Here is a 19,134-nt window from a genome sequence, read left to right on the forward strand (position 1 = left end):
TTTTTGGCTGTGTTGGGTCTTCGTTTCTGTGCGAGGGCTTTCTCTAGTTGTGGCAAGTGGGGGCCACTCTTCATCGCGGTGCGCGGGCCTCTCACTATCGCGGCCTCTCTTGTTGCGGAGCACAGGCTCCAGGCACTCAGGCTCAGTAGTTGTGGCTCACGGGCCCAGTTGCTCCGTGGCATGTGGGATCTTCCCAGACCAGGGCTCGAACCCGTGTCCCCTGTATTGGCAGGCGGATTCTCAACCACTGCGCCACCAGGGAAGCCCCTTTTACTTTACTTTTGCTTGCAACCTATCTATCTTTACAGTTACAGTGCATCTCTTGTAGAAAGTGTGTATTTAGGTCTTGTTTTTTTTTAATCCAGTATGACAACCCCTGCCTTTTAATTGGGATGTTTAGTCCATTAATACTTAATATAATTTTTCTTATGGTTGGGTTTAGGCCTACTATTTTCTACAGGCATACTTCAGAGATATTGTGGGTTGGGTTCCAGACCCCTGCAATAAAGCAAATATCATAATAAAGTGAGTCACGCTAATGTTTTGGCTTGTGGATATAAAGGTTGTTTACACTATACTGTAGTCCATTAAGTATGCAGTAGCATTATGTCTAAAAAAAACAATATATGTACATTAATTTAAAAAATACTTTATTGCTAAAAAATGCTAACCATCATCTGAGCTTTCAGTGAATCGTAGTATAACATCAGAGATCACTGATAACAGATCACTATAAGAAATATGATAATAATGAAAAAGTTTGAAATATTGCAAGAATTACCAAAATGTGACACAGAGATACAAAGTGAGCAAATACTGTTGGAAAAATGACACCTGTAGACTTGCTCAATGCAGGGTTGCCACAAACCTTCAATTTGTAAAAAGCACAATATTTGCAAAGTACAGTGAAGTGAAGCATAATAAAATGAGGTCTGCCTGTAATAATGACAGTTCATATATTCTTTGCTAGGCACAGTGCTAAATGTTCCATAAGCATGATCTCATTTAGCCCTCTCCAAAACCTTTAAATTCAGCATAACTATTACTCTCATTATGCAAGTGAATTAGTGAGACCTAAAATGATCAAGTGATTTGTCTCCAGTCACAGAGCTGAAAGTGTACGGAAGAAGGACTAAAGTCTGGATGTGCCTAAATTTAAGGCCTCTTTTCTTGTAAGCATAGAGTGGATATGGGTTTTATTTATCCTTCCCCGTAGACAAAACATGGTAGCATAGTTCGCCATGTAAATATATACCCTGAATATTTACTTTTCTGATTCCCTTGTCTCCTTCCTAAGTAGCGAGAATATCTAGGTCCAAGTGGCCCCTGCAGTGCCAGGAGCCCAAAAGGGAGGGAATCCCTGTGGATGGTGAAGACTTGCTTTCATCTGAGAGACAGGGGGTCTGACTGCAGCCCTCATTGTTGCCAACTTCCAGTATGAGGTTGGGCAAGTCATTGTGCCTTTTTTTTTTTTTTTTTTTACCTCTGCTTCCTCATCAGTAAGTCTGGAGGAACTCTGAGATCTCTCCCAAAACTACTTAGCCTAATTCTCAGGTTTATTTTTGGTGCCATGAACTAGATAGAAGACTCTTGGCAAAGTTTTGCTTGTGGACCATGAATTTAACAGTATCCATGGTAACTGTCCTTGATATCTTTAATACCCAGATATCTTCCAATAACTTAAATAATAAAACCAGGATCTCTCATTCTTAATATAGTATTTTTCAATCTCTGACTCCATCTAAAGCCTGCCTCCCCACCTGCATCTGTCATGTTCCACTTAGTGCTATTGGCCTATCTGTCATTGCTTGGGAGAGCCAGGATCCTGGCTGGGTCACTTTTTGGTTTTCGGGCTCTAATTCTTACAGATGAAGCAAACTTAAGGGTGCAGTAGCCATCCATCTTGGTAGCCTGTGCTCTGGAGTTGTGTGGTTGACCTTTCCACCTAACAGAAAAAAATCTACCTGCTTAACCTACCCAGGATGGGCAGAACAGGTTGTTTACTTTTCCAGTTCCCTCGTGGGGCTCGGTTTCCATGCCTGCACTTCAGTCACCACTTGCAGCCCTAGACTCACAACACAGTAGGCTGGATGTGGGGCCTGTTCTCCGAGGACTTCATCAATCTACAGGTATTCATTAAGTACATTAAAGAATTAAAGTCCTGACTGAAACGACTCCCTGTCACCAGCATTGTGTCAGTTTCTGGAATCAATAAGGCCCATCTCCCCCCTTCCTCACCCCCATATTGCTTTTTTTTTTTAAGATTTATTTGTTTTATTTATTTATTTGTTTATACTTATTTTTGGCTGTGTCGGGTCTTAGTTGCGGCACACAGGATCTTCACTGAAGCATGCGGGATCTTTCATTGCGGCGCACCGGCTTCTCTCTAGTTGTGGCGTGCAGGTTTTCTCTCTCCAGTTGTGGCGCGCAGGCTCCAGAGTGCGTGGGCTCTGTAGTTTGTGGCACACAGGCTCTCTAGTTGGGGAACGCGAGCTCGGTAGTTGTGGCGTGGGGGCTTAGTTGCCCCGCGGCATGTGGGATCCTAGTTCCCTGACCAGGGATTGAACCCACGTCCTCTGCATTGGAAGGCGGATTCTTTACCACTGGAAAACGACAGTTTGGGCAAGAGCTGGTGGAGGCCTTCGACTTCCTGATCTTTCCAGAAATGGTTCTCATAGGAGGAGTGTAAACTATACTTTCCTTTTGACTCACTGTGTAACTGTGGGAAATGAATTCAACCTTTCAGTGGTCCATGAGTGAATGATAGGTGCCCAGGTGTTGCCTCTCATAATTTTGTGACAGTGAAGACCCTTCAAATATTCGGAGAGTCTTAGAGAAAGAAAGTGACCTTAGAAGGGTGACACCTCTGGTCACTGCTTGAAAGGATAACAATATTTAAATAGGACTTTCTGGTTTGTCATCAATTTATGGCCTCAATTTGCTCCGAGCCCGCACTCTCCAGGTCATTCTGGGGATGTCTAAATCAGATGTTGACATTTTACAGTCTGTGTGCCAGACACGGCAAGGACGGGACTTTCCCACACGAGGGGCCAGGTGTTGCCACTTTTGCTGATGACTTCTATTTGTCTTTTCCCTCTTCACACTTCTGCTGCTTCCCAGCTCTGCCACAGTTGCTAACCTAGACCTGCTGGGGGTTGGAGTCGCCAAACAAGAAGAGAAAGCCCTTATCTTGGCAAAACTTTTGAAAAGTCTCCACTTCCTTATCTAAAGAGGGAAAATATTCTTGCCTTAGAAGGAAGACTTAAGCTTTCCCAGGGCTGCTGAAGCAACCATCGGTGAGTAATTAAATGCTGTCAAATTCTCACAGCAGGAATTTCCCAGAAGGGCAAAACGTATGCCATTTAACTTCTCTAGGCCTTAATTTTCTCATCCATAAAATGAGGCAATAGGAGGCACAGGGGGTCCAAGGTTCTTTCCTATCTCAACAGTCTGAGTCTGTCTTTTTACTATTATTGTGTTCAATTATCATTATCAAAGCTGGTGTTACTTAAAATTATTTATTTTATTACCTTTTTTTCCCCTAAACAAATTAAGCTCCGAGCTCCTCTCCTTCCCCTTCTCACACTTTACTTTATAAAGTACTTTATAAAGTACTAAGATTAGTAAAAGCCCATGACTTCCGTCATGTTCTAGGTCAGCAGAAGACAGGAGGATTTCATCCTCCTAGGGAACTATTTCAGGCCTCATCACTGACTTGAGTTTTCCTTGGTATATATAGTACCGTGGGAGAATTTTTATTTCTAGCTAACACATCTCCTCTATGCTAAAGACCCACCCAAATATTCTAGCTTTATCTTCTCAGCAGAGTCCTATTCTTTTATTTCCAGCTTCCCATAGGAAATTTTCACTTAAGAAGAACATCTCACTCTAAGTCAATCAACAGGTATTTTTGAGCAGCTATTATAAATCCAACATTATGAGTAATCTAGAAGGTGCATTAGACATCACCCTTGCTCTTAAGGATCTTAAATTGAAACTGGGGAGAAAAAACTAAAGTACATCCAGTCTGGAAACACTTGTTGAGGGCCTCTTTGTGTGGGAAAACATGACGCCTGATGGGTAGTGTGGCAACATATCTCAATTTTCCAGGAACCGTCCTACTTATATATGTATTGGGATAATTATTAATTATTAATCAACCCTCTGACCTTCAGAAGCATCCTAGTTTGGGTGAAAAGTTATAAGCTTTTGCCTTAATGTTGGGGAATGACAGGGCCTTGGTATCCTCACCCATGGGAGTTAGAACAACAGAGACGGCTACCAAAGCAACTGAGAACCGTGAAGATTAGTGCTTTGTTAACACAGGAAAGCCACTGTCACACCCTGGGCATTTTTTAGTTTGGATGAGGCAGTTCCTTTCATTACCTGAGTTATTTGTATAGGCTATATTGTGTTGTTGGTTAATGTCATGCCAAGGGTTATTTTCTCCAGGTTAAAATTCTGATCAGCATTTATGTCTCTGAGATGGGCTTAACCTATTGCTGAGACGTGTCAGATCTTTTATTTATGGGAAATAGACCAAGAAGAAGCCTTAAGGAATGGGCAAGAAGTAAATGGCAGCAGCTTGTGTAGTCCACATAATGAAAAGGGGCCTGGGGTCTCATCAGCTCAGTTCAACACCATGCCCGAGTATCTACTCCAAGCCAAACACTGGCTTTTACTCAATAGGGCAGAAGGAATTTTATGAGCAAAGCCTAGAGGTAGGAGGTAGTGTGGGGAATGTGGGGACCGCCAGACAACTTGGCATCGGTGGGAGGTGAGTCAGCAGTTAGCAGGGAATGTGGCTATGGAGGTAGGCAGAAGCCAGCTGCTGGAGAACCTACATCAAGAAGCAAAGTGCTTTTTAAGTTTGGAAATGAAATGTTACCTCAGATAGAGCTCCATCCCTAGGGCTCTCACTGCTCTGGCAGCCACCACATTTGCAGCAACGTGATCTGGTTTTCAGGGTTCCTGATGATCCCTGAAAACCCTCTCTACCCGCTCCAGGGCTCTGTTCGCATACGTGCTGCTCATATTTTCAGACTTAACAGTGCTGATGAGATTGTTTCTGGAGATCCAGGACAAGCAATGCTAACCAGGAGGGACTAACCAGCCCGGGGCAGACAGCCCCATGTTTGATGTCACCTGCAAGTGCTACAGAGGAGCTGGAGCAGGAAGGACCATTGATTCACTGGGTCAAGGCGGTGGCGTTTGTGTTCTTCCTGAATGTGCCACAGTTGCTGACAGTGCTGGGCTGGCACCGAGGATCCTGCTGGTTCTTCCATGGTTCCCCCAGTTGGTGGACGTGGATGGCCCCAAAGGCCATGTGACCCGGCATGGTGCACCACCCCCAAGCTGCAGGATCCTGGAGTCCCTCCCACTCTGAACGGCAGTGTACCAGTCAGGTGATCATATTTACCCTGGCAACGCACGTTCTCAGCAGCAGAAGTGGAGCAGTATGGTTTGGTGCGTAAACACAGGAAGTTAAAAAAAAGCTCACACCAGTTTGGACTGAGCCAGTAGAATACACCGAAAAGGCGAAATGTAAAACTAGCAGGAAGAACTGACTCCAACCGTGTGAGAGAGACACGCCAACAGAAATTTTGTTCAAATAATAGAATTATTAACAAATAGACGACCAAGAACTTTTAAAATTGAATGCAGATGCTTGTTCTCCAGTTTGCTAGACACAAACACTAAGCATGATATTTGTAAGAAACCTCCCTTTTAGGTACAGGAGAGGTTTTCCTTAAAGTTTTATGAAACTTTTTCCCTTCGTTATTTCACTTAGACATGTTTCCTTAATTAGTATTTTTTCTTCTCCATCGCAAGAATCTAACCAGCGTTCATTTGGTGAAGAATTAGTGATGAACTGTGGGAGTATGGAGAGGTGCTCCCTTCCTCTGAGGGCCATACAGATGCCAAGATGGAAACCATCCTGAACAGAGAAGGTCCATGAGGTTGTTGGTACTTGCAGCTTGCGCCGGGTCCCGTGGGTGCTGATCACTTTCATCCAGAATGTTTTGAGGAGTATATTCTGAACCAGACACTTGAGAATTATACGCTTATGACTATTTTTAACTGTGGCTCGCAGGAGAGAACTCCAAGGTAACAGCCTGCTTTATGAAGTTTTCATCCATGTTTCACGGTCGCTATGACAGTCTCTGATGACATGAGGGGCTTGGTCCAGAATGTAAATCAACGTACTGCTTCCTTCAAGGAGAAAGTCAGGCTTTGAAAAACCCATCAGCTGAAGCACAGTGTGCTTCGCGAGGTGGTTGATGTGCAGTGTGGCGCAAGCGCCTTCTGATGTGGGAGGTAAAATCTGCAGACTGCACTTGGACACGTGCTGACGTACACATTACTGTCACTTAGGTCACCATTTTTTTTTTATAAATGTATTTATTTATTTTTGGCTACTTTGGGTCTTCATTGCTGCGTGTGGGCTTTCTCTAGTTGCATCGAGCAGGGGCTACTCTTTGTTGCCGTGCACAGGCTTCTCCTTGTGGTGGCTTCTCTTGTTGCGGAGCAGGGGCTCTAGGTGCGCGGGCTTCAGTAGTTGTGGCGCGTGGGCTCAGTAGTTGTGGCTCGCAGGCTCTAGAGCTCAGGCTCAGTAGTTGTGGCCACGGGCTTAGTTGCTCCATGGCATGTGGGATCTTCCCAGACCAGGGCTCGAACCCGTCTCCCCTGCATTGACAGGTGGATTCTTAACCACTGCGCCACCAGGGAAGTCCCAGGTCATCTTTCTAATCTATAACTCTTAATCTGTCTTGATAGATTTTTTTGAAGTATAGTTGATTTACAATGTTGTGCCACTCTCTGCTGTACAGCAAAGTGACTCAGTTATACATGTATATACATTCTTTTTTTAAATATACTTTTCCATTATGGTTTATCCCAGGAGATTGGATATAGTTCCCTGTGCTGTACAGTGGGACCTTGTAGTTGATCCATTCTAAATGGAATAGTTTGCATCTGCTAATCCCAAACTCCCAGTCCATCCCTCTCACTCCCTGTAACTATTAATCTGTCTTAATTAAAAAAAATAAATTTTGTAACAATTTCAAACTTCAAAAAAGTTGCAAGAATAGAACAAAGAACTGTGTGTCTTTCACACAGACCCTTCCAAGTTTCACTCATAATGTGCTTGGTAGCAAACACACCAGTTCTTGACCACATGATCTAGTCTGTTTAGATCTTGAGTTTCATGCCCTTGACCTTTATGAAGATTACATTTCCTAGAATGACCCTTGGCTTAGGTTTATCCCGTGCTTCTTCAGGATTAGCCCCAGGTTATGCACTTAGATCAGGATTGTCATGAAAGTGACATTGTGTTCTTATTGTACCCTGTCAAATGGCCTGTGATGTCACTTTGTCCCGTTAACTTTGTGTCCCAGTGGTATCTGTGATCACTCGATTAAGAGAGTGTCTGTCCCATTTCTCCACTGGAAAGTTCCTTTTTTCTTTTGTAATTAATACATATCATGTAAATATCCCATTACTCATTCCACTTTCACATACTTGTTTTAGCACCCATTGATGTCTCTTGCCTGAATTTATTACCGTGATGTTTGCCAAATGGTAATTTTCTAATTGTATCCTTCTTACACATTGACTAGTTGGCATTCTATTGCAAGGAGGAATTCTCATCTCCCATTTGTAAATGTATCTGTTTATAAACAAATGAGTTATTATTCATTATAATCTAGTATTCAATGGGTTATTATCTGTTATTTTCATTAATTATTTTGATGCTCAAATTGACCCAGATTTTGACAGTAGGAGCTCTGCAAAACAGGCTTCTGTGTCATTTTGACATGGGCCCATCACTCTTGAGCACTGCCTTCACAACAAGCTGTTCCTGGCTTCTCTTGTACTTTCCCTGCCCCAGCTCTGGATCAGCCAGTTCTCTAAGGAAACTTGGTTCGTTTTCATGCAGAATATTTAGAAGCCAAGATCTGGGTGCTAAGTGTACGCAATGCTACTGGAGTGTTGCTTCTCCCAGGCCCTCCCAGTGGACAGAGCTAGGAAATATATGTTTTTGTTTTCGTTTTTTTAATATAGTTATTTATTTATTTATATTTATCTTTGGCTGTGTTGGGTCTTCTTTTCTGGGCGAGGGCTTTCTCCAGTTGCGGCGAGCGGGGGCCACTCTTCATCACGGTGTGCGGGCCTCCCACTATCGCGGCCTCTCTTGTTGTGGAGCACAGGCTCCAGACGCGCAGGCTCAGTAGTTGTGGCTCACGGGCTTAGTCACTCCGTGGCATGTGGGATCTTCCCAGACCAGGGCTCGAACCCGTGTCCCCTGCATTGGCAGGCAGATTCTCAACCACTGCGCCACCAGGGAAGCCCAATATATGTATTTTTATACACACACTCAGGCATACACACATATGTATGTATGCATGCGTACCTTTACTTCTTTACTTCTGTCTGTTTCTCGGGGTCCCATTATCCTTAATATGCTTATTTGCTCAATCCGCTGTATGTAGCCATTCTCCCTAACTACATGAGGCTGCCTTTCCACGCTGCTCTGATACTATCCTTGTAAAGGTCATCATTCCTAGCTGTTGCAAGCCGCCCCTGTTACCTTGCTTTAATACCACCCTTGCCCAGGCCCTGTTAACCTCCTGCTTGTGCCTGCCCAATGACTGTTGGACTGAATTAGGAAGGAAGGGAAGAAAAGAAACTTTTTGTTTCTGTTTCTTTTTTTTTTTTTTAATTAAAAACATTTTATTTATTTATTTGGCTGCGCTGGGTTTTAGTTGCAGCACACAGGATCTTCGTTGCTGCGTGCGGGATCTTTAGTTGTGGCATGTGGGATCTTTAGTTGCGGCCTGTGGGCTCTTAGTTGTGGCACGCAGGATCTAGTTCCCTGACCGGGGATCGAACCCGGGCCCCCTGCATTGGGAGCATGGAGTCTGAACCACTGGACCACCAGGGAAGTCCCAAATTTTTGTTTCTTAATTAGAAGAAGAAGTAAGCAAAGGCTAAATGGAAATTATCTGCAATGGTTACTTTTTTGTTCACTAGTACACTTCAGGATTTAAGCTATAAGAAAGCCCATCTACCTTTATGGTATGACTATTGACATAAAAGGGTCTTAAGTGCCTCTAAGTCTACTTCAGGACTGTAATTATGAGCAGGAGGTAGGGGAGAGGTAGGTGCTTGTGCCTTCTGTGCTGTATTTTGGCCTTGGCTGTAATAGCAGGGAAGGGGCTGTCAGCATAGAATGCTTGTCAGCTTGTCTAGACATGCATCATGCCTAATGAAAGAAGAAAAAAAAACGATTGATTTTTCAGTGGTTCTCACCAAGAGGTTATACTTTTCACCTTCAAGGTGGCCTTGACCTCTGCTGAAATAAGCACCAGAAAAATGAACGTGTTCCCATAGTTGGTAATGACTGTTACCTAATTATGAGTTCACATTTCCTGTCACTTGGGCAATAAGTAATTGCCAGCCCTTCCAAGTTGATTGCAAGCTCCTTGAGGGCAAGGTGCAGGATGGTTACTTATGAAATCTCCCACAGAGACTTGCAGTTAGTGGCTGATTAGTAGCCGATGACTCAAGGTTTGATTCTCCCCACCCTCCACCCAGCCAGACCATTAACCATAATACTGGGCAAAGACTCACACCTATTTTTCTGTAGTGGTCTAGTCACCTCCATTGTTCACATGTTAGAGATTATTCAAATCCGTAAACTTCTGAACTGATTAGGGAGGCAAAAGCAGAAGTCAACCCTTTTTAATTTCATCTTCTCATCCTCCCTTCCTCCTTGCTTCCCTCCCTGCCCCTGATTCAAAGGCTGGCAGAAGTTGATGCAAGAATGACCTTGATCTAGGCAAGAAAATGGCTCCGCTGCTGAATTGTGCTTCTTCAAGTTCAGAGCCGGCCGAGTGGCAGGACATCCAGGCTTGGGACTGCAGTCGGAGCCCTGGTTGTAGGCTGGCTTCTGCTGGGAACGCTCTTGTTCAGCTTTCATCAGGTCTCCTAACCTCCCTGGGCCTCATTGTCTGCATCTGTAAAGCTGGAGGTTGGATCTCATGATCTCTTTACAGCCTCTGGTTCTACAGTTGTCTTACTCGGGCCTTATGAAATACTGTGATTCATGGCCACATCCTGAACGATAGCACAAAGGTAGCAAAGTGACAAGGAAAACTGAGAGTGAAAGTGTAGTTTATGATAACACTAGAAAGACCATTCTCCGAAAACTCAAACCTAAACCTCTTTTTCTCAGTGTGTGTGTGTGTATTTGCTTGCAATTACAGGAAGAACTATAGAAAGCCACTTACAGCTGCTGCTGGAGATTATTTTTTAATTATATGGAAAACCAGTCCCTAGAATAGCTAAAACAATTGTGAAAAAGAAGAATAACGTAGGAAGACTCACTACCTGGTATTAGGTCTGACCATACAGCTGGAGTGATCAAGGTTGTATGGTATTGGAGGAGGGATAGACAAATCCATCAGTGGAACAGAATAGGGAACCCAGAAATAAACCACACAAATATGCCCAACTGCTTTTCAATGAAGATGCAAATTAACTCAATGGAGGGAAGAAAGCCTTTTCAGCCACTGGTGCTGAAACAAGTGGATAGCTATAGGCAAAAAGAATGAACTTTGAGCTAAGCCTCTCATCTTATATAACAGTTAACTCAAAATGAATCATATATTTAAATTAAAAATGTGAAACTATAAAAATTTTAAAGGAAAACATAGGGGAAAATCTTTGGGATCTAGGGCTAGTCAGAGAATTCTTAGACTTGACACCAAAAGCATGATTCCATAAAGGGGAAAACTGATAAACAGATAAAAAGTAAAAAGTTTTGCTCTGGGAAAGTCCACGTGAAGAGGGTGAAAAGGCAACCTATAGATTAAGAGAAGATATTTTCAAACTACACATCTGACAAATAGTACCACCACCAAAATCTGATAGGTTGTGGAGAAACTGGATACATCACCAGTGGCATTGTAAAATGGGGCAGCCACTCTGGGAGACACCTTGGCAGTTTCTCATAAAACTAAACACGGGACTACCATCTGACCCTGTAGTTTCAGTGGGCATTTACCCCAGATCAATGAAAATTTATGTTTGCAGAAAAACCTGTACATGAATATTCATGACTGCTTTATTCCTAATAGTCCCAAATTAGAAACAACTGAAGTGCTCTTCAGTGTATTAATGGTTAACCAAACTGTGGGACATCTATACCATGGGATAATACTCAGCAATAAAAAGGAACACATTTGATCCGTGGGACAAGTTGGCTGAATCTCCAGGGAAGTATGCTGAGTGGAAAAAGACAGTCCCCAAAGATTACATACTATATGATTCCATTTATACAACATTCTCGAAATGACAAAATTATAGAGAGGGAGAACAGAAGAGTGGTTGCCAGGGCCGAGGACCCGGGTTGGGTGGGAGGACGGGGTGGGAGGAGGCGGCATGCCTATAAAAGGACATGCATGAGAGATCCTTGTGGTGGTGGAAAGGTTCTGTTTTGACTGCACCAATGTCAGCATCCTGAGTGGGACATTGTATTACAGTTTTGCCAGATGTTCCCATTGGGGGAAACTCAGTAAGAAGTACATCGATCGGCTCTCTCTATTATTTTTTAAAATTTCATGTGAATCTACAATTATCTCAAAATAACAAAGTTTAATTTAAAATAAAGAAACATTGGCTTCTCTGTCTGGGCTCAGTTTGATACGAGTAAATGGAGTTAAAAATGTAGAATTTGGGAAAAGAAAAGACTAAAATAACCCTTGGAGGGATTGTAAATAGCTTGGTGACAGTGATATGTCTTTTTCTTTCTATATTCCCCAGCGTACTTGGCCCCAATCGTAAACTTACCCATAGAAGCACTCAGTAATGTTGTTTTATGTATCACTGTTAGTATGGAGTAGAAGTTGCCTTGTCAAGCAGTTTAACTTTTGTATGTAAATGTTAAGACATGTACGTACCATAATAAGCAGCTCAGATGTGGTTGGGTGTGAACAAGCCGATGATTTTTTGTGAAAGGTGATAATTAACCTTGATAACATAAACAAAACATAACTAAAGTCCTTTTGCATAATATGGAGTTAAATCATTGTGTTTTCCTCCCATAGAGGGTGTTTGCTTGTTCGTTAGCTTGCTTTTGTTTTATTTTACAGGATATCCTTGACCTACGTTCACTAGCATAGGAAGCAGGGACAGTGTAACTCTGTGCTCTAAGGCAAAGGTTCTCGCCTCTATTTCTGGAGCCCAGGGCTCTTAGGAAGTGTCTCAGGAGTCTGGGGTTGGGGGAGATGGCTGTGGTCCCCTACTTCCAGCAGTATCCACCTTAGGCAGCTCTCTCTCTTGTCTATTTTGCAAATTGGGTTCTTGTAAGATTTGGTTTAAGAACAGGTTCCGATGCTTTGTAAAACCTTTGAACCACCCGCCGTTTGCCGTTTTGCAGGGCTGAGGTTGCAGTTGGAACGCAGTGTCTCCAAATCCCCCTTCTGGGGAGATGGTGGAGAGGCTGAGCAGCTAAGGGTGAGGGTGCTGTGTAGGGGTGAAAGCACCAGTGGCATCTGGCATCACTCTTTCTCTCCTGCTGCAGTCACTGCCAGCAGTGTTGTGCATTCAGTGTTGCCTTTGCCCTGGCTGGGACACCACCACCTGCAGAAGCTCCCCATTTCAAAGCAGAAAAATGAACCAGTGTGAGAGGGAAGTTTGCAGAGAAAATACTTTTGGATTTTTCTTTTCAGTCTGTGTGTTGTGTATGTGCGTGTGTGTGTGTGTGTGTGTAGTAGTAGTAGTAGAAGTAACACACAAGTAACGTAAGTCATGAAGGACCCAAGGTGTGAGGTCATTGATCAGTTGATGAGAAAAGCAGCTGGGGACTGGAGAATTCAAACTAGCAAATGCTTATTGCACGCGGAATGTGCAAAGCAGTGTGCAAAAAAGAATATATGAAAATATTTGGGGGATATTTCAGTGTTTGTTTCAATAGGTAATTGATTAATGGTGAATAATTAATACTAAAATAAACTTTAGTAAAATGGTGTGATAAGAAGATCAGCAAAATGTCACTTGGCTAATTCCAAATTCACATGGGACCAATATATCCACCAGAGGGCAACTAACTAGGTGGCCCTGGGAGTGAGCCCAGCAGGTGGGGAGTTGCTTTCTGTCTGCAGTGCAGGTTGTGATGTGTGGTGTATCCATGTTCTCTGAAGAGGGATGAACCCGGGGAAGCTTAACCCACATCTGGTGGTGGAGAGCTCCCCTTGGATGTATCGGGGCTTCGTAAAACTTTTTCAAGTCCCTGCAGCACTAACACTGGGGTCCTCTCCACACTGCCGCCCCTCCTCCAGCACTGGGTGATGGTAAATGCCAGCCGTAGGAGGTGACAAAACTTAAAACGAAGAGCATGTGTGTCCACATCGCAAAGATGGCCATCGGGGAGGAAGAGGGGATCTTCAGGGCCGAGGCCTGGAGCGTTTTGGAGATGAATTTCTACTTCTTTGGTCTCCTGTGGTGCTTAAGGCCTTTTGAACTTGCTGGGCCGGAAAGAGATGAGCTGAGACCCTGTAGTTTGCAGAATTCCTGGGAGCACTGAAGTGGTACTTTCTGGGGACTGGGGCTTGGAATACTGCGAGATTCAGCCTGTGTCCCAGTCCACAATGAACAACTTTCTCTGGGAGCTTCGTGATGCCCTATTTTTGGGCACAAGGGTTGGGGTGGAGAGGTAGTAGGACATAGGCCCAAACCATTAATAACCCCTTTCCTTTTAAATTCTCTACTCTTAAGAGTGAATTGGCTGGGGTTTCCAGAGGGCTTTTGGCCATCAGCACTACAATTAGGAAGCAAAACCTAACCAACAAAAACACATCTAAACCACAGACAAAATCACCACTCTGTTATAACCCATCCACCCAAAAGCACTACCCAGCCACAACTGATTCTGGCCCATGACTGGCCAGGGCTTTCTGAGCTCCCTGAGGGTCTAAGAAGATCCCAAAGGCCTAGGATAGGTGAGCCCGACAGGCCTGGCACAGTAGGGTTGGCCCAGCTGCTGGTTTACACGAGTGTTCCAGGGTCATTCCGAGCGCCCCTATTCATTCTCAAAAGCATCCCAGTTTGGATGATAAATTATATGGTCTTTAAACAAACAAACTAAAAAGTTGACTCCAGGCCTCAGCTGAGGGTCTACAAGTCACCTCTGAAGTCTCACTCTTTCTATGTGACTCTTCAATCGGGGTCAGCAAACTACGGCCAGCAGGTCAAGTCCAGCCCTTGGCCTGTTTGTGTATGACCCACAGCAGAGAACGGTTTTTACATTAAAAAAATTTTTTTTTAAAAAAAGAAGAATATGTGACACAGATCAAATATGATCTTCAAAGCCTAAAATATTTACTATCCGGCCCTTTACAGAAAAAGGTTGCCGAGCCCTGATCTAGCCGCCTGATCTTGCGCTTGACGTAGAGGGCCAGGGGCCTGGATCATCATTGTCTTTGGCTCCAAAGAAAAGAGTATTATGTATCCCCATCCTACCTTGGCCAAACTCAAGTCCGGCAGAGGGCCTGGTGCCGGGGAAGTGCATCAGTGTCTGTGGAATGAGTGTCACCTACCAGAGAATCCCATGTGGACGAAGACCTCTGTTGAGATTCCCTGTCTCCTCTTCAAGGGTGGGTGATGGCAAAGCGGGAGGAACAAGGGTTGGGGCGTCCTGTGCTACAGGTGAAAGGCAGTGCTGGCCCCGAATCTGGCCCGTCTCCTCGAACACATGGGGAGCTACGGGGCCCTTTGGTGGTTTCCTTCCATCAATCACATCCTGCTGTCCAGCTGGGCCCTAGGATGCCCAAATCATTTAATGTTGACCTTTATGCTTTCGTGTCGTCAGTGGTCCTTGCCATGTGCCTTTTGTGTATAAAGATGCGTGTGTTCACCCCTCCCCTGGGGATCGCATCTTTCTAGCACGAGGAACTTCTTTTCAGAATCACCATTTTAGTCTCAGTTCTGTGAGAGAGACTCCACTTTGGGGTGACAGTTCTTGGAAAAAGAAAAAGAGACCCGTGTGCGTAGTCCTCTCAGCTTTGTCACCGACTGGCTCTGTGACTTCCGGGAAAACACCGAGGGCCTTCAACTCTTCACCCATAAAAAGCGCGCCCTGACAGCGCTTCCAGTGCGAACACTGATGGTTTTGTGAAGTCCAAGCTGTTGTCTGGAATGCTCTTCGTTCCTGTGATCCTTACAAAGAATGCAAATAGTGAATGTGGCACTTCTTACAAGTTTATATTTAGAACCGTTTTAAAAACAAACACGTTGGCCAACTCTGAGAAGTACTCAGGGCACCGCCAGAGCCCCTGGTTACCTTACTCCCGCTGAAAACACTCAGAGCCCCGTCAGAGCAGTTGACAGGGGGCGGCAGGGTCAAGGCCAGAACCCAGGCTTTCTGACTGCTGATACCTCTGGTAGCACCACCCACCACTTTACACGGCCCCCAGAGGACTCACCTAAAACATGACTTTCTCTTACAGGGTTGGGTAGAAACAGCACCTAGAAACAGCCTTGCGCACAAGCAATAAATGTTCCACTGAATTATTTGGATATTTGCTATTCTGGGGACATTGCTCTAGAAAAGTGGTTTGGTGGTTTTTTTGTTTTGTTTTGTTTCCTTTTTACTCCAGACATCTCTGGGATGTCTGTCTCACAAGTTAGAATTATGTAATGATTATGAAAACCACACTGAATTCTAAGTAGACATTCATAAAACCAGTGTTATATTTCTCCCCTTCCCATTTCTGTGGAGGCAAAAACGTGGGCAGTGTTTGCCAGGCTTGAGAAAGGCGGTCATGCATGTAGCTCACTTTGGGCGCTTATTGACCGGGTGCTAAGATTTTAAATGCTCTGACGTTCCACGGCAGAACCACCGCTGCCTTTCCCGGCGTGGCCGAGACTGATTGGCAGGAAACATCTGGCAGCAGTTTACCTCCCCTGCATCCCATCTTCTGAACTTGGAAATAAAACATCTCTGAAATCTTACTTAGGGTGAATGTCCTGTACCCAATGGAGACAGGGCCCCACCGGGAGCTGCGTGGTTTTGCTGGCTGCAGAGTTTGTCTGATCAAGCAGTGCAAAGCTACGATAGCTGCTTAGTGTTCCCACTGCTGCATATACACTAAGTCAAAAATATGCTTCAAGAGCAAGTGACAGGGTAGGAAGAGACCTGCCCTTGGATCATTAAAAATGATTCAGAACAACATGGGCCCCTGTACCACTTCCCTGGCAATCACTCTCTTAGGTGTACTGAGCCTTGGCTGCTGTACAACTTAAGCAATTACCCCCCCTTCCTCTGAAACGTACAGCGTTTCTACTTAGCCATTGATTGTGTCCTGTCCCTTTTGGAAACCGGCATTCTAGATGTGGAAACACACAGACTGAAAATGTTCCTCCCCAGCCTCTGACTCTAAGAAGAGAGTCAGTTTTAAAATAGGACACTTTCAATTTTGTTTTCAACCTTTATTACATTTTTGCATTTGAGATTCAAACCACTCTCTTATACCACACAAAAGGCATCCATTCTTGTGATTTTAAAGTGCATTTCCCCTTTAACTTTGTGTACAAAAATATGTATTTTTTTAAAACCTGTGGAACTTTCTCAACAAGGCACTTTTAGGCATGAAAATGAAGGCGAGTCTCCGTTTCTACATTCACACACATAGAAGGAAGAGTGGGCCACCACCATCACAGCTGCATTCTTGCTTGGAGTCTTCACGGGTCCAGCCGACTCGAGGAACTGATAAACAAGACTGTAAAAACATTCACAACCTTACAGCCTGGGCTGCAACGCTTTACAACCACAGCAAGGAAAAGCTGCCCGTCAGCACCGCTGTCCTTCCCCGTCCAGAGGTGTCCCACTTCAGGAAGCGAACATACGCTGGCAAATCGTCTGCGACGACCCTGGGAGATCCCACTGTGTGTGTAACATCTTAGCCCCAATGTCAGTGATCATTTCGGGAGAGACAGGCCGTCAGGACCTCCCAGAGCAGACAGCCATGTGCTTTCTCCAGCACACCACATCCATTCGAGGGATTTAACATGAGGAAAACAGGAAAGACACCGAGGTTTCCACTCAGTGTCCACTGAGAGGGAAGACCTAGCCAACGGCGCTTCTGAAAAGTGAGCACTTTTTTGGTTTATAAACATATATATATACAAGCCATTTAATGTCCCAGTGACTACAAGTAACGCTTGTTTTAAAAAAAGCAAATTATATGCAAAGATCAAAACCACAAAACATTCTTTTAGCAGTTCAAGATTTACATCTTTAAGAAACATTGAGAGAGTAATGTTTTGCCACCATTAAAATTAAATCTTAGAGAGAAATAAACTCTACCTTGACTCTGAAACTGTTTTCATTTCTGGAGAACTACATAACTCCATTGTTTCTCACCAGCTCTCCTATAACAAGAATACTTAAAAAAAAGCAAACAAACTCGCCCAAATGCTTCACATCTTCCAAGAAACACTGAAAGCTTATTGTTTAAAATCTGTCTTTAGATAGTCTAGCTTATTTATTGCACCTAATTTGCAAATGCTCCCCAGGACATATGGGGGAATAAATATGAAACAGAAATGGAACTGCCTCCCCATCCATGGACAGCTGCACCAGCGGCAGAAGGCTGGTCCTTTGGGGGCAAGTTGGGAAGGGGGCCACGTGTCATCATAACCAAGAGCTGTCTGAGGGTCAAACCTACAGGTCAGGCTGCATTCGTATCTCCAACTAAGAAACCTGTCACTTTCCACGGGGAGGGGGAAAGGTAAGCTGGGACGAAGTGAGAGAGTGGCATGGACATATATACACTGCCAAATGTGAAACAGATAGCTAGTGGGAAGCAGCCGCATAGCACAGGGAGATCAGCTCGGTGCTTAGTGTCCACCTAGAGGGGTGGGATAGGGAGGGTGGGAGGGAGACACAAGAGGGAGGACATACGGGATGTATGTATATGTAGAGCTGATTCACTATGTTATACAGCAGAACTAACACATCATTGTAAAGCAATTATACTCCAATAAAGATGTTAAAAAAAAAGGACAGCTGCAAAACTCATTGGTGAGCCTATTTTTGGCTAGGTAAATGAATCATGGACACAAACAATATTAAAGTAATTCAGTTGAAAGAAAGCATACAACACACAAACTTGGGGGTAGAAAATGATTGTGGCCTTGAATTACCCACGTGCACAATCTCCTTTGCATGGAAAATTCCCTTTCTCCCTGCTCTTTGTCTGCTGTTGACCTGCTGTTATCAGTTCTGATTGGTTTTTTTCCCCACCTTTGTTTAGTACCAGTTGTAAGAATTATCAATTGAGTTTCAAGCTATTTCCACTGGAAGAAAAGAAAGCTGTATTTCTTAATTAAAATGGTGACATTATGACCTTGCAAGTGAGAAAAAAAAAAAAGAAACGGGTCACTTTCTGCAGTGTGTCACCTGTCTACTGCCGGTGAGCTAGGAACAAGGAGAAGGCCCGTAGGAGGAGCAGGTCCCGAGGCCATCTGCTGATTTCCTGGGACAGAACCGCCCCAAGAGGAGACAGACTGATTGGTAAAGAGGAGACAGTATTTTTCAGACGCTGCAACCTCATTGCATTACGGTGCTGACGGGGAACTCGGGCGGGCACTTGCTTTAGTAGAGAAGGGTCTTTGCCAGCGGGTGAGGACTTGCCTGGTGAGGTGAGCAACCCAGGTGCACCGGCAGGGGGCTTGCAAGCAGTGCCCCTGGCAGAAAAGCAGGGGTCAGCTGGGAGGAAAGAGGGGTGGGGGAGCGTTTGTGGTGTGTTAAAAGACATACTTATCACTGAATTACCATATTTCAAATTCTGACATAGGAATGCCTTAAGATCCTTATTACTGAAAACCATACAGAAGTCACTTGAGGCATTTTTCTTACGAACAGAGAACGATCTTGATACCTTTGGTCTGTTAATAGGGAAAGGACAGTACACCTTGTACCCTTCATAAACTGGAGGAGGAGGGTGGGGACTTCCTAAAGCAAAATAAATTCGTGACCTATATAAGATCAGTTTTGCTTCCCATGGTGTAGATTTACACTATTATATAATAGTTCTGATCACCAGATTTGTAACACAGGGAGTACTGTCT

The sequence above is a fragment of the Eschrichtius robustus genome, chromosome 21 (genome assembly GCF_028021215.1).
Source record: "Eschrichtius robustus isolate mEscRob2 chromosome 21, mEscRob2.pri, whole genome shotgun sequence".
Taxonomy (NCBI): domain Eukaryota; kingdom Metazoa; phylum Chordata; class Mammalia; order Artiodactyla; family Eschrichtiidae; genus Eschrichtius; species Eschrichtius robustus.